The 21538-nt window shown below is 40.3% G+C and overlaps 2 pseudogenes; both read left to right on the top strand.

Moving 5' to 3' along the window:
* The first annotated feature begins 1200 nt into the window (after nt 1–1200).
* On the top strand, nt 1201–1930 carry LOC149202989 (F-box/kelch-repeat protein At1g67480 pseudogene; annotated as a pseudogene).
* Nucleotides 1931–2861: 931 nt separating this feature from the next.
* Nucleotides 2862–3137, top strand: LOC149202988 (pre-mRNA splicing factor SR-like 1 pseudogene; annotated as a pseudogene).
* The last annotated feature ends 18401 nt before the right edge of the window (nt 3138–21538 follow it).

Raw genomic sequence — 21538 nt, 5'->3', positions numbered from 1 at the left:
GACACCTTATGATGATGTAGCTATTGTAGGATTGTCATCAAATACGTTAAGGGAGTTATCTCTGAATTCTGGTTCGTGGGTGATTGTGAAAGATGTACATACTAATGTGGGAGACTTGCAGGAGATTTGGTGTTGAATCCTCTAGACAAAGAACCTATTAAATTTTATAAGTCATAGAGTGTTTGATATTTGGGATTGTCTTTTCACAATCTGTAACTTCTTTCACAAAGCAGGGCGCCACAATGGATTGAAAGATTTGTAAAATATTTATGATAAAGTTCATGTTCCCGTTTGTTGGGTATTGGTGTTCAAAGTTGAATTAGTAATGCGTTGCTTGGAATACTGGTCTTTTGAAATGCTTGTTCTCTTCTCCGGTGCTGCTGTAAGTACACAAGTTTCCAATGAACAAGGAGCTGAACGCTCACGCACTGCACAGTTATCAGTATGTGTCGGGGTTTGTGTAGCAGTCATTGAGGCTCTTATGATAGGATATATTTTACTCTCTATCAGAGATGGATGGCACTTCACTAGGGAGCAGATTGATAAATTTTCGCCTTCTAGACTTGATGGTATCGACGCCAAGAAGGAGGCTAATTTGCGGAAGTCCTACTGCAGCTTTATCAAAGACATTGGCGCGCATTTCCAGCTGCCTCAGGTAGAAGAAGTTGGTTTGGTTCTTCGAAGATGTGACAATGCTGTCCTATGAAATTCGGCACAAGAGGGACCCAACTGCTGCTGAACGTATTAGACAAAAAGAGTGCTATGAACAACAGAATAAGTTGGTAGTCATGGCGGAGCGGATTCTCCTTGCCACGCTGGCCTTTGATTTTAATTTCAAGCCACAACATATTGCTGCTGGAGCTATCTTTCTCGCTGCTAAGTTTTTGAAGGTTAAACTGCCATCAGATGGAGAGAGGCCTTGGTGGGAGGAGTTTGATGTGACTCCTCGACAGCTTGAGGAGGTTAGCAATCAAATGCTGGAGCTATATGAACAAACTAAGTCAACGGCAGCATCCACTTCAAGTGACATTAGCTCTCCTCAAGGTCAAGCACCAAATATAAATTCATGTACTGCCAAGATTGGATGTGATACCATGCTTGGGCATGTAAATCAAGGTTCAGCAATTCCAAAAGCTTTTACAAACTGGTCAAAAAGAGCATATCTGAAGCAATAAAGAACTCAGCCACTGAGAGTGAACTAACGTTAATGGCCTTCCTGATGATGTTACCAAGTATTGTCCTGCACTAATACCTCGCTCAGATTTTCAGTCACTGAGATTTGTTTCGAAAGCATGGAGGAGTTTCATCCTGAGCAATGAATTTTATATGGCAAAGAAAACTAGCTGGCACCCTTGAAGAGTGGCTTTATGCGCTGACTGCAGATTCATGTAGTGGCAAAATGCAGTGGCAAGTTCTTGATTCTGCCCGTGGTAAATGGGAATTTCTTCCATCCATGCCTGGTCCTTTGAAGAGAGCTTTTGGGTTTGCTGTGATAGATAAAAAATTAATGGTCGTTGGTGGATTGGTTGATAATGGCTACTCAGCAGAGGCTTCAGCAGATACATACAGTTATGATCCAATATTAAATAGGTGGAGTTTGCTCGCAAAGATGAATGTGGCACGTTTTGAATTTGTTTGTTCAGTGGTTGATGACCTTGTTTATGCAATTGGAGGTCATGAACCAGATGGGGAGGGTCTGTCTAGTGTTGAGGTATTTGATAGGCAACGAAATAAGTGGACTCTAATAGAGAGTCTGAAACGTCCAAGATGGGATTGCTTTGCTTGTGGACTGGAAGATAAGCTGTATGTCATGGGCGGCCGTTCAAGTTTCACCATTGGGAATTCAAGAGGCATGATAATTCTCATAATCTGGTGTATTTTCGTTCTCAAGCATGACTTGGTCATTTTCGTTCCTCTTGTTCAGTCTTGAAAAAGAGTCCCTTGGTTTCGTGGCAAGTTCGAATTCTTTGATTAATGATATATTGTCGGTGACATGGCGGCACACCTGTATTGTTCTAAGATAACATTCGAAGATGGTAAACTTGTTGCGCAGATCAGAGAGGCACGTGCAGAGCATCTAATAAATAATCTCTGATAACACTTGGCGTCCTCGAATGTATATGCTTATCATAACAAATAAACAATACCATTACAGTTGCCAAAAGTGACTCATATACATACGGCTTCACATGTTCTTACAAAGAAAAAGGCTGGTGATGTATATATGCCGATTAAAAAAACCAAATTGTCATGAAATTGCCGCAACCAATCTCAGAGTATTCGGGTGCCTTGATAGGAATTGAGCAGTAATGCAAAAATATTCAATTTTGAAGTCGTATCAGTTAGGGATACATGGACCAGAAGCAGATGTTGGTACTTTGTGTGTTGGACCAGGTTATATATTTCATTATTTTAAGGACACATAAGAAGTCTCAGAGGTTCGATGTGTGAAGAATGCAAATGTTCCTTTGAGTTATCGCTTGCTGATACTTCAGCTGGTACCAAAAAAATTGAGAATTTCCGTTCCACCCTAAGATGTATTAAGTTTTGGGCAAAAGATAGAGACGGTGGTGACTAAGCATGCCTGCAAACATTGGGAAATTCTGTCAGCGGCCATACATCAACACTGTGGGCGGTTTTCTTTTGACTTTTCCAGAGACAGAATGGTCTTTTGCAGCGATGATTTAACATTAATGGTCTGAGATACAAGCATAAGCCCAGCAGAGAGAGATTCAGTACTCTTACATTCTATTTTGCCAATTCAAAGAATCCCTTGCTGCTTTTTATTCGTCTTTTATAACTCAGCATTCACAAAGGAAGACATCAAGCTTTGAGCTCAAAGAAGTTTATTGGGGAAGAATATGGAAATACAAACATGTGGAAAGCTTATTGATTCTTTGCTTGAAAAGGTTCTCTGTATGAACATCCTGTCTTCAGATTACTTCAAGGAATTGTAAAGGCTGAAGACCTACCATGAAGTTATTGTTTTGTCTTCTCTACAAATTTTTACCATGAAGTTGACAGTGAAGCAAATGCATGGGCTTCTTAAGCACGAGGATTCTCCATATATGAAATGTATTGGTTTCTTGTACCTGAGTTATGTTGCAGATCCAAGGATGTTATGGGGATTGGGTTGAGCCTTATGTTAAGGACGAGGAGGAATTTTCTCCAGGATAAAAGGATGAAGTGACCTCTTGATGTGTTACAAGTTTCAGTGGATGCAACTGTTGGAAAAGTGCAGCCATAAGCACAGTGTTAGCAGAAACCAGTAAAGAGGACTGTGTTTTTAAATCACACAGCAGTTTCGTAGCGCGCTACGAAACTGCTGTAGGTGATGATTTTAAAAGCGCAGAGCAGCTAGTGTGACACGGTGAGCGGGGGTTTGAGGAAAAGGAACAGATGTCTATCAAAGACCACCTACAGCACATCAGAAACCTGGCATCACTCCATACTTGGGGTTATTAAAGGATTTGGGAGCAGACTGCTATATGTTAGGAGAATGTTGGGAGACAGAAACCATTATAATAGGAGCACACCTTCCGGTCATTTAATGAGCTATCAGCGCTCTTAAACATCCTAAATCACCATCCATTGCACCTGTAGCTCAGCTATATCAGATTAATTGAAGGAGGACAGCTGTTAAAGCATTCAAGAAAGCATCAAGCATACGAGGAGAATGAAATTAGTATTTTATTTTGATTAGGATAGTGTGTAATTATAGTTCAGCATATTTGTAATTAATGCATTAGTGAGTAGCATGTAGGAATAATTAATAGCCACCTTCGAGGCTCCCCTCATGCTGGAGGAGGATGCTCGAGGTGTTTTAGTTTGCTTGCCTATATATGGGCCAAGGTTAGATGTAGAAAGGGTTGGACTGTTAATACAAAAACAGAGTTTTTTAGAGCTTATGTAAAGACTGTTACAGTAATGGCAAACAGGGTTTTTTCTTCCCAAGATTCTCAATGCATCTTTTTGTTCAAATGTGATGGTGGTTTAGTTTCTTAATGTTCTTTTTACAGCCTTGTTATGGCACAATCCCTCAGAATTCATATTATATGCTCTGACTTCCTGTGTGCTTGACAAGCTGTGGGTTTTGGTGAAGCATGTTTGAACATCACTCAGAATTCATTTTTTAATGCTCTGACTTCCTGTATGTTCAGCAGGCTTTGATTTAGGTAAATTATGTTTGAACCTCTGATGATGCAAAGAGCCTTGGCTTCTATGAGATGACTGTGATTTGGTTTATTAACTGTGAGAGACTCCATAGCCCAATGAAGACCAATTTGATGTATGTCCAACCAGCTATATTTTTATAAATGTGTGAAGAGTTAGCCCTCTGTTGTTGTGATTAATTTTCTATCAAAAGCCTGTGAGAGAGCCCTCTCTGATTAGGAAGGCTAATTCCTAGTCTAAAGTCTGGTCTGAAACAGTTACATGAAGCCTTGCTTGGTTGCAGCCCCTAGTACTGGTTTTGTGATAACAGAAGAGAAGGAGGAGCTCATCCGGATCGACGAGGCTGGACTACTACAACAGCGTTGGGTTACAAGTAGGATCTAAACACTTGATTTCTCATATGGTAAATGCATATTTAGAGAAGGATTGCTCTTAATTGTCTTGTTTGTCACTAGAAAGCCTTAAGCTTCTAGGGAGGTTGGTTGTGTCCGCACTATCGACTCTTTCTTGTTTCATTTGGAAGTGGGTGAGCTTATCAAAGTAAAGGAAAACTCTTGCTGGACCCTGGGAGGGACCTGCACAACACCAAGGCTCAGGTTGTAATGGTTTCTTTTGTTTCCTATTAATACAAATAAGTCCATTCTTCTCAACAATTTGTTATTTATGAGTTGTTTCATATACTCCTTGGTCTGTATGTTAAATATGTTTTGTTTTATGAGATATTCAGGTGCTATTTAATCGTTTGATTGTTAGTGAATGCAGGTGTCGAAGAGAAGGAGGAGCTCATCCTGATCGACGAGGCTGGACTACTACAACAGCGTTGGGTTACAGGTAGGATCTAAACACTTGATTTCTCATATGGTAAATGCATATTTAGAGAAGGATTGCTCTTAATTGTCTTGTTTGTCACTAGAAAGCCTTAAGCGTCTAGGGAGGTTGGTTGTGTCCACACTATCGACTCTTTCCGCTTGACATGCACTTATCAATTTCCTTTCCAATTTTGCCTTAGGATCAACCCCACCAAGTTATGGTGTGGAACCTTCTCATTGCTTAGAAGTATCATGACTTGTGTGGTAGAGCCTACCTTATCATGGGTGCCCTAGTTAGTACCATTTTGTCACTTGGCACTCATGCTGATTTTTCATCCCTAGGCTCGGGAGTCCTCTGTAGTCCCACCATGACTTATGCGTTGAAGACTCATTCCTCTTAGCTTCTCCACTTTGTTCTGGCCTTATACACTAGAGGCTCCTTTGCGTTGAGTTGTACTACGACATTGCATGTTGATCACTTGCACCTTTTTGCCTAGAGCCGGCTTCACTTGGACTCGTGTTTAAGCCAACTTTTGACCATGACGTCTGCAAAATCAACCTTGCATACCTTTGACTTCTGTAGCTTGACACACCTTGACCCGCGGAAGGAACATACCTTTGAGTGTCACTGACCAGTTTTCACCTCCCTACATTGAGCATAGGAACGTTCCTTTCCTAGGAACTAGATCATCTGTTTCACCGACACTCATTCTTTCCACTGTACCATAGCATTCTTTTATTCTTTTTCCAGCTTAACAGAAAAAGAAAAAAAAATTAAATATTCCAAAAAAGAGCGGGAATGGGACAGTATTTCCATTTATTGTTGGCAGCTAGAGTCAGTCGTGTCGCCCTTGAACAAAGCACTCAAAACAAAGTCTCCTCCGCATGGGTGGGATTTAGTTTGACTTAGGTATGCCATAACCTTGTTATTGAGTTATTCCTCCCCCGATTGGTTATCTCTTCCAATCATATGGAGGGTTCGTTCGTGCCTCCTACATGGCGAACTTATACAGAGTCATCATATGCTGCCACATAGTCACATTGAGTCGTGCTCTTGTTCAGGGGAAGTTAGCCTGAGTCGGCCTCTCTGCAGTGTCTCTTGACTCATTTTTTAGTCGGCCATCCCTGGTTGTCAGTTTCATGTCTATCATCACATCAGTTATATTGGTCCTTTACTCGTGCCGGTTTGAGAAGGTCCCCATTGACTTCTTGCTGGTGGGTCTTGTCCTTATTGACGACGACACCTTGCTCTGAGGAGAGGCCTAGAGCTGCACCCTGGCCCTATTTTCATTATTGATAGGTCACCTTGTGCTCAGCATCAATCAGTATCATGTGTCTTTGACTGAGTGGTTTCCCTTGTGTTCGACATCAACTTACATTATCACACGTTGGGATTCGTGCAGTACCTTGGTTTCCATTTGACCCTATTGGTGGATAACTCGCCTCTGTGTCAGCTTTCATTATTGGTTGGTTCAGAGGGTTTTTGTCGTGCACTAGCCACATCTTGTGTACGCTGGAAATGTACTTCAGTTGGGTTACTACATCTTTTCCGTCTGATTCCTTCCACATTATTGGCCTTCAGGTTACACTCGCGCTAGACTGATGAAGGATGCCTTAATTCCTACCTTCTAGCGGATCTTCCCCTATTGACTCCGACTCATTGCTCTGGGGCAAATATCTAGAGTCCATTTGGCAGTAACTTGGGGTTTGCAGTCATTAGTGGTAGATCCTTTGCTATCGATAGTGGGAAATCATCATTGTCTCCTGATCGATAGATTCTTACAGGTGTTCGACTCCAACTCATCTATTCACACTTCTTAGATTGTACTAGGTACCTTGACGCTCATTATCATTATCGGTGAGTAGTCTCGCGTTTGTTAACGGTATACATCAATGACCGATAATCAAACGATTTCTCACATGGTCGACTTCAGATCATTTATTCCAAATCTCACTCTTATGGTTTGTGATGTTGTATTCATGGCCTAGGGCAACCCCTCCTTCCAGACCTGGTCCTAAAGTTTAAAAAACAGTGTTTTATCCCTTATACGCGACATTGCCCTTAGTTAAACGCATGTATATGTGGGTCTGTGTATATCCAACCTGCGTATATGTATTAAAACACTTAAAAAAATATAAAATTCGTTATTTTCGGGCGGAGATCGCGGGTTTTACCTGCTGATCACCTGTTAGTGCCCGTGGCCCAACTGTTCCCAACTAAAAAACTACTTTGGGAGAGGTATAAAAAGACCTCAAAGGGAAGGTCTAAAGGAGGAGAGAAGAGAGAAAAAGGTTATTATGCTGAGATTTTCCCCTGACCAGGTCTGAAGTCCCTTGTGCCTTCTGCACTTCCCCCATTTGTCCAGGAAACCTTTGTTTCCTTGTGTGTTGATGTTCATCCACCATTTATGACATCATGGAGAGAGTTATGGAAGGAGTTTGTTAAAGGCTTGAGGCTGGAATGGATCTGAAAGGAAGCTTTTCTTGGAGCCTGCTGAAGGTGATTTAGGTGAAAATATTCCTTTTTATGTACTTTATTTGTCTATAATAAAAGAAACACATGTCTTGGTTCCCGAAATGAATCTTCTTTATGTTAATGATAGTCATGTTTAGAATTCATATGTAAATGGTTATTTGGATTTCATAACTAACTACCTTTATTTATAACATGAAGATGGTTTCTTTATAAGTTTTTTGTCCATATACTGTTGTGTTCTTTGAATTGGTTGTTTTGCAGGACAAAAGAGAAGAAGGAAACTCCAAGAAGGGTTTGGACCCTAAAGGTCTTCTCAAACGTAGGACCTAAGGTACGTACCCTTTACAATAGAATTTGCTTATAATAGCATAATGGCTGTGTGAATGTGTGCTTCTTTGAATAGACAACTTTCAGTCTGCTAGGGTTTCAACCCAGAAAGCCCTAGGGGAACATTTCCCTCCATCACTAATGACAAAGGGGGAGAGTGACTTAGTGACTTGGTGTTGCCATCAAGTCCAAAGGGGGAGATTGTTGGCATTATGACACAGGTGTTGTCCTTAATGGCAACTCACTTAGATGACAGATCATAGTACATCAGATCAATAGCAAAGAATTAATGATCAGAGAGAGGTATACGCAGGTTCACCTTGACAAAGAAGCGTATACATGCGGATTAACAGACCAAAAGGGGAATATAACATACACATGTAGTTTCACATAAGGAAAGGTGCGTACATGTTGGAAAACTAAGTTTTGGTCCGAGGTATTTGGTCCATGGTATTTTGATCCATGGTATTGGTCCAAGGTATCTGGTGCGAGGTATTGACCATAGGTATTTGGTCCAAGGTATTGGTCCGAAGTGGTTTTGGTCCGGTATTGAGAAAGGACTAAAGCTATGTAAGGAGGAAAAGATCATCAGGCTAGGGCAGTCAGGTATTGAATATCTAATGAAGAGCAAGATCTAGTGTACAGACTATTGGGTTATGGTGCATAGCTGGATCTGAACCAAGGATGAACCTTAGCTCTTGATGAAGGATAAGATCTAATGATGGGTCAAGATCTTAAGGCTTGAAGTGAAGTATTTTTATGTGGTTTGATCATTTATCTAAATAACTAGCGCATGTTGTAGTATGTAAATATGATGATCTAGGTATAACTGAAGTTTGGAATTGTTGTAATGTTTAAATCATCATTTACAGATATATACATAGGTTCACTTTATAAAAGGCACGTATACACGCTGGTTTTGCATATCAAAACAGCGTATACATCTTAAATTTGATTTGCAGATCTGTACATAGGTTCGCCTTGAGAAAAGAGGGTATGCACACAGGTTAGACACATGGAAGAAGTGTATACCTTATAAAATATGTTTTAGCTACTTCTGTTTGATGTTGTAGTGTTTTGGGTTCTGCCTTGGGTTGTGGTTACTGTATTCTAGTTACAACATTCTGAAAGATTAGATTGAAGGGTTTTCAAAGTGATTGATTGATTCAGTTGTGGTTGGTGCAAAAGAGATTGGTTGATGCAGATATATTTGATGATTGAATGATGTTATTGATGGATCTAATCTGAAAATTTATGAAACGTGGTCCTTAGAAGAAAAGAGAAGGTTGTAGCCTTCTGTAAGCCGGCACCTATGTTATCAGGAAATCTAGTGTCTATGCAGAGCTGCTAGTCCCACTAAGGCCGGTAGCTACCTTAGAAACAAACAAAATAAAACCACTTTCGTTTTCATTTATGAGAAGTAGATAAGAGGGGAACAAAGGAGACCAACCTCTGTCTTGCGCTTGGTTCCTTGCTTGATTCCTCTCCCTTCTGATAGATCTTTTCCACTCGCTTCCTCATCTACCCAGCTTCAAAGAGCACCTGTAGAATCAAAGCAGCATAACACTATCCAAGAATAGAGATCTACTATCATAAACAATATAGGACCAGATATATATTGACCACACAAATGCATATATCATCAATCATACAAGAATGTGGAGGAAAACTTGAATAGCTTTATTAATAATCAAGAATAGCAAAGAGGATTACAACCAATTGTTCTGACCTAGCGTCATCCTCTCAGCAAGAAATCCCTTCTTCACCTCATGAAAAGCTTAGATCACCCAACACTATGATGTTACACCAAGAAACCAGCAGCACTTCCTTACAAGATACAAAATTCCAGCCTCCGGATCTCTGGGATGAGGGATCCATATATAGATGTTTGCAAGGGGGGTGAGTCAGCCTCTAAGATTTGATTAGTGTCCTCTCTCTGATATTTCTTGATTCCACTTGGAGATTGATGATCTCTTACTCATTCCTAGGCGAATGCAAAGAGGCAAGTGTCACAGGAGAAGTTTCTGGAAGATTCCATGATCCTCCACCTTGCAGATTGACCCTGCCATTTGTCCACTCTTGCCCATTGCATCCCATAGAAGGGCTTTTTAGTATGCATCGCACCTCCCGTGTGCATTTAGGTGGGATGCAGCGCACTTTGACCATGGAGCAGGTGAGATGGTCCAGTTTTGACCAGTTCTGAGTAGTTTTTCATGGAGAACTTCTGGGACATGATGTAATCAGCTGACCTTGTTCTTTTAGGGGTTGGAACAACACTTTTAGGGACTTAAGAGCCCTTGGTTTATGGACATTTATGATTGGGGTTTTAGTGCCCAAAAATGTCTATAACAGTTGCCCCCTAAAGCATGAGGTCGTTAATCTTTTGATGTTGGGTGAAATGCTTTATCATGAGGATCTGAAGATTTTTCGAGCTGGAAGGATGATGCTGGGTTAGAACAATTGGTTGTAATCCTCTTTACTATTCTTGATTATTAATAAAGTTATTCAAGTTTTCTTCCCAATTTTTTCCTAGTCATTGCTAACCAGTACCTCTTTATTTTTGTCAAGCTTGAGGAGGATAACATATGATTGTTATATAATTTTCCCTTCGGGCAAACCCATCACTATGTTTTAACGAGCCTAGCGATAGTGAAACTCGTTCTTGTCTGTATGGACAAGTTTGTCGCTATTCGGTTTTAACGAGTTTAACGACAAAGATAACTCGGTCCTTTTCAATTTTAGAGAGTCTAAAAAGGGATGTAAAGAAAACTCCAATAATCCTTTTTCGTCATATAATCCCTTAAGTCCGAAAAGTATAAAATAATACAAAAGGGATGAATTTTTAGTAATTTTAACGAGCCGAACAAAACAAGCGCTCGATCCTTTTGTGTAATAATCCCTCAGGTCCAAAAAGATTAAAATCTAAAGGAGGGATAGCACTTCCGGTCACTTTAATGAGCTGGAGAGGCCAATTGCTCGACAATCTTTTCATATTTTACGAGTCAGATGAAAAGAGCTTAAAGGAGACTCGTTTTTCAAGGAACGAGTGATAAATTCGGGTAGCAGCTAATTCCAGGTAAGGTTTGGAATTTTCCAATCATGGCAGTGTCACAAGGATGGCTAACAGGATCACTCTTCGTAGTTGTTCCTCAAAAAGGGTAAACAATCAAATGGAGGTGAATGATCGGCCAATACAGAGTGGAGGTGATGATGAGAACACGACCAAGGCTTCAAAGGCTGATGATAATGCATTCACGATGGTTATTTACTGGAAATTGGTTCATTTTTTAATAAATGAGCTTAAACTCTGGGGGAAACATTTGCTCATTTCTTATGTTTATTTTTTAATGAGCTTGAATTCCGCGTTAAAACTGCTCGATCCAGTCGTATAATAAGGATGTCTCATTTAAAATGGCATTTTTTCAAAGCTTTGCCCCGCATCCTTTCTTTATGCAAGTTAGGAAACGACCAATCCTACGAGTTTAAAGGGTTAGAGGACCTACAAATTTAAAAAATAAATGGTCGCTCTTCGCTTGCACGCCAAAAGGTTTGCATGCCTCCAGATATAGAAAAAATTTCCAAGTTACCAAAGATTGTTCTATCTGCACTGCAGACAAAACACTTCCTCGGCGATGTCTACCGAAATAAACAAAGGTGAGTGGCGCAACTGGCTCCACTCACATAACTTTGACGAAGGAATCTTATTCCAGTCTAATCTCATAAACTAGTCATATATCCTTCGCGGAAACCTACCCTATACCCAAGGTTTTCCTGTCGAAACAGACCAGGGTGCATGCCCCTTGGGTTTCATTCATGTCCTCTGAATCACTCGCGCTCATTAGGTGGATGGACTAGGGATTGATGAGACATTCCTTGCGTGAAAAGACCATTCAGGGATGGTATTTGACTATTTGCTATGGGGTGCGATGGGCGAGAGTGGACAAATGGCAGGGTCAATCTGCAAGGTGGAGGATCATGGAATCTTCCAGAAACTTCTCCTGTGACACTTGCCTCTTTGCATTCGCCCAGGGATGAGTAAGAGATCATCAATCTCCAAGTGGAATCAAGAACTATCAGAGAGAGGACACTAATCAAGTCTTAGAAGCTGACTTACCCCCCTTGCAAACATCTATATATGGATCCCTCATCCCAGAGATCTGGAGGCTGGAATTTTGTATCTTGTCTATGCAGAGTTGCTAGTCCCACTAAGGCTGGTAGCTACCTTAGAAACATACAAACTAAAACCACTTTCGTTTTCCTTTATGAGAAGTAGATAAGAGGGGAACAAAGGAGACCAACCTCTGTCTTGCACTTGGTTCCTTGCTTGATTCCTATCCCTTCTGATAGATCTTTGCCACTCGCTTCCTCATCTACCCAACGTCAAAGAGCACCTGTAGAATCAAAGCAGCATAACACTATCCAAGAACAAAGATATACTATCATAAACAATATAGGACCAGATATATATCGACCACACAAATGCATATATCATCAACCATACAAGAATGTGGAGGAAAACTTGAATAGCTTTATTAATAATCAAGAATAGCAAAGAGGATTACAACCAATTGTTCTGACCCAACATCATCCTCTCAGCAAGAAAGCCCTTCTTCACCTCATGGAAAGCTTAGATCACCCAACACTATGATGTTACACCAAGAAACCAGCAGCACTTCCTTACAAGATACAAAATTCCAGCCTCCAGATCTCTGGGATGAGGGATCCATATATAGATATTTGCAAGGGGGGTGAGTTAGCTTTTGAGATTTGATTAGTGTCCTCTCTCTGATAGTTCTTGATTCGACTTGGAGATTGATGATCTCTTACTCATCCCTGGGCGAATGCAGAGAGGCAAGTGTCACAGGAGAAGTTTCTGGAAGATTCCATGACCCTCCACCTTGCAGATTGACCCTGCCATTTGTCCACTCTCGCCCATCTCACCCCATAGAAGGGATTTTCAGTATTCATCGCACCTCCCATGTGAATTTAGGTGGGATGCAGCGCACTTTGACCATGGAGCAGGTGAGATGGTCCAGTTTTGACCAGTTCTGAGTATTTTTTCATGGAGAACTTCTAGGAGATGATGTAATCAGCTGACCTTGTTCTTTTAGGGGTTGGAACAACACTTTTAGGGACTTAAGAGCCCTTGGTTTATGGACATTTATGATTGGGGTTGTAGTGCCCAAAAATGTCTATAACAACCTACGTACTAGTAAACATATCAGCTAGTATAAGAGCTAGGGGGTTGTAGCTCCCTCCCAGGAGAAGATGGAGAACAGAGAAGGTTGTAGCCTTCTGCAGGTAGAAGCCTATGTACTGGTATAAGTCTGCACCAGTACAAAAAAATTGTAAAAAGAAGTTTATTATTATTAAAAAGATAGAGATGATTGCAGCAGGTGGTTTTCACCCACATTGGGTTTCCACCTTATATCTTGTGTTCATGTGTGTGATTGTCTATTCTGTTTTTACTGCACCTGGTTACTGTTTATATGGTTGTGATGCACTGATTAAAGATCAACATATTATGAATTAACTGAATCATAAGTTTTTAGGATATATGCTAGTTGCCTTAAACATAGTTGCGTATACACGCTAGTTCCATTAACTGAAGTAGTGTATATGAATCTGATTATGGAAATGAAAAATTATTGACTTGCTAATAATGATTCACCCCCCCCCCCCCCCCCTCTTAGTATTATTTCCAACAAGACCTAGCTTCGAAGAGACAAACAAGGAAAAATTTCACATCGTGATCCAACTGATTCAGTCGAAGACAAACAGAGCTTGTTCAAAAAGTGAAAAAAGTGACTAGTCACAAGTTTGATCAGACTTCATTCCATTAGTAAGATCTCGATCATTACCAATTTAAACATTTCTCTATTGAAAAATTTCCTTTGAAAAGATATTTGTTCAGCTCAAAGTCTTATGTCCTTTTCCTAATATAGTCTATGACCCTGTTAAGATACTAGCTCCAAAAAGATATACGATGTCAAACCCTAACCCAAATCCTCCTTCTCTGGTTGATGATCCTGAAGTTTTGTTAATAAAGCCTAAAGTCCCTTTCCCTGAGACTAAAACCACTAAATTGGAAAGGACCACTTCCTTGCCAGATCATATACTTAGTATTGAGGATATTCCATTTGACATTAAATTTGAGCTATCCCTATTTCGTTCAAAATCCGAGTCTTTTCTTACCGAATAAGTTTTTATCCCATAAAGTTTGACTCATACCTTCCTGCCTCAACGTCTTTGTTTAATCAACCCTCTACACTTTATATCTAGCCTAGAACCCTAATCTATCCAACCCTCTTGGATGTGATCCTTTGGAGAGATCCCTCTCCGGCCTGGTAGGGCTGGCTACCAAGTCAAAAGATTGGTCTGTGGTTACCTCAGCTAGACTCTTCCTCAGCCTTGGAGATCCATAGGAGTGATAACACTATGGATTGAAGCTTCTGGTGCCAAAAGTAAATTTCTTGAAATCTTCTATCTCGGCATCTGCATGTTTGAGATTCCATATCTTTTACAACCCGGTCCATAATGGAAGAGTGGGCTAGGGTGCCTTCTTCTTCCAGTGTAGTCTAGATGACAGTCCTGCCGAGATGTGGTATGAAACTTCTTGCATGACAAGCTTGTCCATGGAAAACTTCGGCAAAACATGCGAAGGCTTCTCCATGTTGTAGATTCGTATGAAGGTGCCAAAAGGTGAGGCATTCCAATCCGCTATGTCCATCAAGGCATCCATTACTGCCTTCGATAGGCAAGGTGAATCCTGCTCAAATATCATCTTGTACACTGGGGTGACAAAATGGTCTGACAACTGTGTGATGACTCCACAGAAGCTGCATTCGGAAAATAGTTTGAAATAAGTGTTCACAGACGTTTCCGCTGATGTCCATGCCCACTTCAATTAGGAACTATTGGCGGGCATAGATTGCATCTGTGATGTATGCAGACACATAGAGTTCTGCTTGCTGACCTTTGGGTGGTTGTCGAGCTCCTGCTACCTATTCCTTCAGCTTGTGAGCCAACATTTCACACCAGTTGCATGGTTTTCCTTCATTTCCCAGTTGGTCCAATGCAATCACCCAACTCTATGGGAAGGTATCCATGCTCTCTTGGCCATACAAGCAACATGCAAACATGACCATGTACTGATATGCCTTCCGCAATAACTTTGTCTTGTAAATCCAGTTGGGTGTCATCTTGAACTTGGTTGGCTACTTCACCCAGTTCTTCAAGACATCCCTAGAGTTTGTATTGTTGTTGGGTATTCTGAAGTGTGTCTCCATGGTGATCACTAGCTTCCGTAGGTGGTACATCTAATCATAGTCATGTGCCCTGAAGGTAGAAATCTTTGTCCTGTTGAGACTGCTCAATACCATCATCTCAAGATCAGTGTGCGAGATGATCCAATGTATCATCTTGATCTCCTGCTATTTCATCTTCATGCCTTTGTCTACGATCAGCTTGGTGTCTTTGTAAATAGGCAAACTCATAGACACTCATTCAACTGCATCTCCAATTGTAGTTCTGTCGGTGTCGTTTGACCTTGCTCTCTTGGAGGGCGTTGATCTTGAACTGCTGAGAGATGGACGAACACCTGCTATATCTGGAGACATGGCGACATGCATGGAAAGAAATCTGTCAATTAAAAACAAAGAAACTTGAGGACTGACATGCAACATACCTGGGAGACTAATGGCAAGGATTGCACAATTTGCACTGGGATTCTAGGAGACTAACTACCGGAACTACTCCAAAGGAAATCCGAACTCTTGGGAGGTTGGTTCACTATTGGAATTGCATAATGCACAATCCAGATTAGCCTACTGGGTGCTCAGATTGTACAATTTACAATTTGAGTTGGAAAGTCATACAAGCCCAAGGACTGCATTGCACAATTTTCTGGGCCAGCAGACACTTCCCCTCAGAATTGTGCAAGAAAAGTCTAGAGGACATTGCCTAGCCAGATTTGCACATTTTCTGGGAGGAAGGTAGAGCCTTCCCTCTTAGAAATGCACAATGTTTTCTGGGCAAGGCAGAGTCTGGGCCAAGGTTACCCAAGCCCGCCAACAGGCGACTGAAAACATATGAATATTTGAATGCATGGAGAAACTGACTATGAGAAGGAGTGAATGATCATGCATGCAAACAATGAATGAAAGATTCAGAAAATAGAAAAACATGCATGTGTGTGAAACGAGTGGCTGAATCGACGACGTCTGTGCAAAACAGTGTCATGCATGCGAAAACAGTGAGATGCAAATGAAAAAATGAGTGTTTCTTTTACATGCTAACATGCATGTAAACGACAGAAAGCATTCACAGAAATCAAGCAGACAACACTCACACAAGCCAAAACATAAAAAGCGATAGAAATGCTGCAAAATACAAGTAAAGTGAACTTACCCGAAAATAGTTGAGTTGGATGTGCCAAAGTCTCCTGGATGTGTTGTGGGATGTCAAATATCCATGATCGATGTGAAGACTGAGCTTTGAAGTGTTGAATAAATAATTTTTAGGCTTATGAAGCGCATGCCACAAATCTAGGAAAAGCGACACTTGGAGGGAAGTTTCTAAAACGATCTTTGCATCTAACCTCTAGCTCTTAAAAATAGATGCCTAAAATCTAGGGATTCTTTTTTTTGTTTCTTTTTTTTCTTATTTTGGGAAAAAGAAGCCCATGCATGCAAATCAAGTTTGTTGGGTCACGGGTGAAACCGGTCAACCTAAAGGCACATGAAACAACCTGCTTGAATGAGAGATGGCTTTGTGCAATTTCTGAGAGGAGTTGGGTTGGCTGTCCTAGAGGGATTGCACAATTTATGGGAGGAGTAGGTGACTACTACCTAGAATTTCACAATTTTTGGGCTAAGCTGCAGTGCTGGGCCATATTATGTAATTTTCTCAAGGAAGTGAGTCTGACTGCATTGCGCAATTTCTAGGCCCAATAGGTTGCCCAACAGATTTGTGCAATTTTTGGAGGGAAGGTCGGTTCCTCCATAGAATTGCACAATTTTATAAGGGATTTGCTCAGCTAGTAACTAGCTTAGAGCAAGAATGGTAGCCTGTAAAAGGATTGAAGCAAACTGACATGCAAAGGCTAGCAAGCCACTGAAAAACCAAAGAAGCCTATGTACTTCACAGTGCAAGACATGCTGCTAGGATGGTTGGTAGGGAGGCTCCAAAACGAAACTAAGGAAAAATTTTGGAGGGTGGTTGTAGTTGCTACAACAAAACTATAGTCTGGTCCACTATCTCCATTTGTACTCAGGATTTTTTCATATGTTGGTTGAATTTCAATTTTCAATTTTGCAAAATCTTGCCATCTTTTAGCAATAGTTCGATTTATTGTCAACTGATTAAAACAAGCTAATGTGAATCTTTTACCCATCCAAGCTAATGTGAGTTGTGATGAGTTTAGGTTGGTAACTTAAGTTCCATTTCCAATTGAAGCAAGAAAAATTCATTTTGGTTTCCATTATCAATGACCATATATGCTAGTTTGTGCTTGATTTGACAATTCTATGTACTAAGACCTTCCTTGTTGACAGCAAGGCTATCTTTGGGAATTAACATCAAGTGTGGATCAATGTATTTGGGATTGTTGACATCAACCTCTAAGTCTCCAACCTCTCAATAATTCTTAGAAAGGAAGTATTTTTCCTTTTGGAGCTTTTTGGCCTAAATGTTTGGCATTCCTCATTGGAATGTGAAAGCTTCCTATTATAGGTTTCATATTTCTTCTTCCCACAATGGGTAGAGGATATGGAATTGGTTTCTCGTTTGTTCTACCCAATATTGTTGGGCTAAGTAATTAGTAGAAATATGAGGACGAAATTCCCTTCATCTAAAAGATATGAATGGTCTTATGTAACTTTGCTTCAATATTGGAACCAATTTGCATAAAATGCTCTGAGGAGGAAATAGAAGAAAATATAACTTATTTCTAATACTAAGGAACAACACACAAAATAATTTGGTGTACAGGGTATATTTTGGGTCCTTTTATAATCTACCTTGATTTGGGAGAGAGATCCATATCTAGCTCTCCATTCCTATAAAGATCTAGTCTCCTTGGGTCATTTTGGTTGAAGGAAATATTGAGACTTTAGTTCCAACATTTCTGGATCAAACATAGGAATAGTTTTCTGCTAGCCATCAATATCATTGTTGTAGATAAGGGGTTGTTTTATATGGGAAATTAAATCCACCCGAATATAGTTTTTAGTTAGGAGAACAAACTCCTTTGAAGATCAATTATCATAACTATGAACAATAAGAGAAAAACATGGAAATGATTCTGCTCACTACATAGTTAATCAATTATGGGTTTGCAGAAGTCCTCTTGTATGCCTAGATATTGGTTAGTTCTTCCAATATGACAAGACTATTCATCTTTAGTAAGGATGCCTTCAACAAATGGAATGGACCTTTCTGTCTTTATCTCATATGGTTCACAAAACGACTTGATAATATAATCAACCTTCTTTTCTTCCTCATCAAGGTCCATGTCTTATGTAGGATGATTATCAAAGCAAAAAATATAGGATCTTGCATTGTTCTGTTCAAACTTAATTGGTAATTTTGATTGGAGATGCACATCATTATGGGTGCCAAAGTTTCTACCATATCCAAAATCACATATAGGAGTGTTGGTCTCTTAAACCTTAGGGTATCTTCAAGACATCCCTTCATTAATGAGTGTCTTATTTCTCTGATTCTTAGGGAAAATAGAACTATAGTCTGGTCCATTATCTCCATCTACACTCAGGATTTTTTCATATGTTGGTTGAATTTCAATTTTCAATTTTGCAAAATCTTGTCATCTTTTAGCAACAATTTGATCCATTGTCAACTGACTAGCACAAGCTAATGTGCATCTTTTACGGTCCAAGATAATGTGAGTTGTGATGATTTGATGTTGGTAACTTAAGTTCCTTTTCCAATTGAAGCAAGAAAAGGTTATTTTGGTTTCCATTATCAATGACCATGTAGAAATTCTGACTGTAGATTAACTTGATAATGCAATATAGCTCAAGAAAAATACTTTAATCTACTTCTACAATCAAACTTGCAGAAGCTTCATAGATTTGAGCAAGATCAAGTTGAACAAATATAACCAGAAGAAGAATCAATGCACATGAAACATAGAAGAATACTTATGGGAAAGCCTCAGCTAAAAACCCCACTATCTGTATTATTATACAAGTTGGAAATATCTCAGAATTACACAAAGCTTTAGCTCTCATAGCTAGCACTCAGTACAATCCTCACAGATGCTCATAGGCAAAATAGACTTCTCATGAGTCTTCCACACTACCGTCCAAGCTCCTATTTCCTTGCGTTGTTTCTCCTGGGTGATCCTACTGTTACCAAGTGTAACACTGATCACTCACACTGATCTCACACCCTATAAAACTATGCATTCCTCGACGAATGAATTCCTTCTACATGCATGAGTTTTCCTTATAGGAAAATACATGCAACTGATAGTACACTATCCCTATCTTTAATCTCAACTAGATCTTTCTCAAAATAGACATGCATGAGTTAATGATGAGATAATATTCAGTTATCTTGAGTACACTAGTTGGATGCATGCATGCATTAACTGACTGAACTCACAATTAGTTCCTCATACAGTTTGGAACTAATTTAACTAGACTTAACTCAGTGAACTGAGCTAACTAATTACAATTCAAATACAACTCAATCTTATCTCCTTAATTAAGGGATAATTGTTGCATGACTTCATAAAGACTTCTAACTTGAATTTCTCCAACTAATTAACTCAATATGAATTAATTAATTATTTTTCAAGCCACTGGTGAGACTAAATTCGAATTTTAATTCTCAATTTTAATTCAAGTACAAATTAAAATTGGAATATTCTTGTTTCCACATTCCAACACTCCCTCTCAACAAGAAAGGGATTATCTGCCACCCTGATCCTGTCTCTATGGAACTCGAATTTACACTTTAACAATGCCTTTGTCAAAATGTCAGCATCTTGATCCTCTGTCGAAATATACTGCAGCAACATGATCCTCCTCGCTACACAATCTCTGAGATGATGATACTGGATGTCGATCTGCTTGGACCTATCATGAAATACAAGATTCTCAGAGAGTTTGATACAAATCTGATTATCATAATAGATCACAGTTGGATCCATCCTCTGATCAAACAAACCAACTAGGATCTTCCGCATCTAGATGGCCTCACATGTTTCCTGAATTGCAGCCATGTATTTAGCCTCTGCCGAGCTGAGTGAAACTGACCTCTATTTCCTACTATACCAAGAAACTGTAGCTGACCCAAGGTTGAAAATCCCTCCTGATGTGCTCTTCCGATCTGATGGAATCCCTGCCCAATCTGCATCAGTGAAGCCTTGTAGCTTCACTCCCTCTATCCATTTGTACCATAATCCATACTGAGATGTGCCTCTGAGGTATCTCAATGCATCCTTTGTCGCCTTCCAAAACATCTTGGTAGGGTGAACCATAGCTTGACTCAGCTGGTTCACAACATAGGACAAATCTGGTCGTGTGTTCACTAAGTACATCAGTGAACCCACAAGCTGCCTATACACAGTAGCCTCTACTACTTCACCTCAAGTATCATCATCCTTCCTCCAGTTACCTACTAGAGGAGTCTGCATGGGCTTGCACTTCTCCATGTGGAGTCTCCTGAGTATCTCGTTGGCATACTTGCCCTGAGACACAAACAACTCCCCATCCTTCTACCACACTTCCATGCCAAGGAAGTAATGCATAAGACCCATGTCTTTCATCTCAAATTCTCTTGCAAGGTCCTCCTTGCAAGACATGATCGACTGATAATCACCTGTCAATATCAGATCATCAACACAAATTACAATGATCAACTACTTACCTTTCACCATGATGTGGTATAGGTTCGCATCCACTTCACTCTTTGTGAAGCCCAACCTGGTGAAGTAGTTGTCTATCTTGGTGTACCAAGCACAAGGTGCTTGCTTCAGCCTATACAAAGCTCTCTTGAGTTGGCACACATGCGACTCATGATTGAAGGTCTCAAAACCTTTCAGCTGCTCTATGTACACCTCTTCCTCAATCTTACCATTGAGGAATGTAGTCTTCACATCCATCTGATGGATCTTCTAACCCATCTGTGTTGATAGTGCCAGCATTGATCTCATAGATGAGTACATTGCGACAGGAGAAAAAGTCTCATCATAGTCAATCCCCTCGACCTGTGAAAAACCATAGGCAACAAATCTTGCCTTATGTTTCTCCACACTACCATCAACATATTTCTTTACCTTGTAAAGCCATTGGGAACTCACAACTGAATTTTTCTCCAGTCTCAGAACCACATCCCAAACACTGTTATGAACTATGGAGTCATACTCCTCCACCATAGCATCAACCCAAATCAGCTGTTGCACTGCTTCCTCAAATGAAGATGGCTCGGTCTCAACACATTCCCCAATAAGGGCCATGTATCTAGTGTACCTCTCAAGTGACCTCCTCTGTCTGTGCTGAGCAGATGGTTCTCCCACATTCTCTCTCACATCCGACAACAATCTGTCAGCTTCTCTTATGCGCTTCCATCCATCTCTGGAAGACTTTGTTTGAGTGGATGTCTCCACTCTTGGATCCTCTGCATGCGGCTGCTCTGCATCAGTCTGAGGCTCCTCCTCCTTAGGAACCAATAGTTCCTCCATAGCCTGTAGTTGTAGCTCCCTCTCAAGGGAAACTCGCATGGC

Source organism: Pinus tabuliformis, chromosome 2_1, assembly GCF_031772625.1.
Source record: "Pinus tabuliformis cultivar Carrire ecotype Pingquan chromosome 2_1, CPIR1, whole genome shotgun sequence".
In the NCBI taxonomy this organism is placed as follows: domain Eukaryota; kingdom Viridiplantae; phylum Streptophyta; class Pinopsida; order Pinales; family Pinaceae; genus Pinus; species Pinus tabuliformis.
The sequence above is the reverse complement of the archived record's forward strand: the minus strand, read 5'-3'. Positions and strand labels throughout refer to the sequence as shown.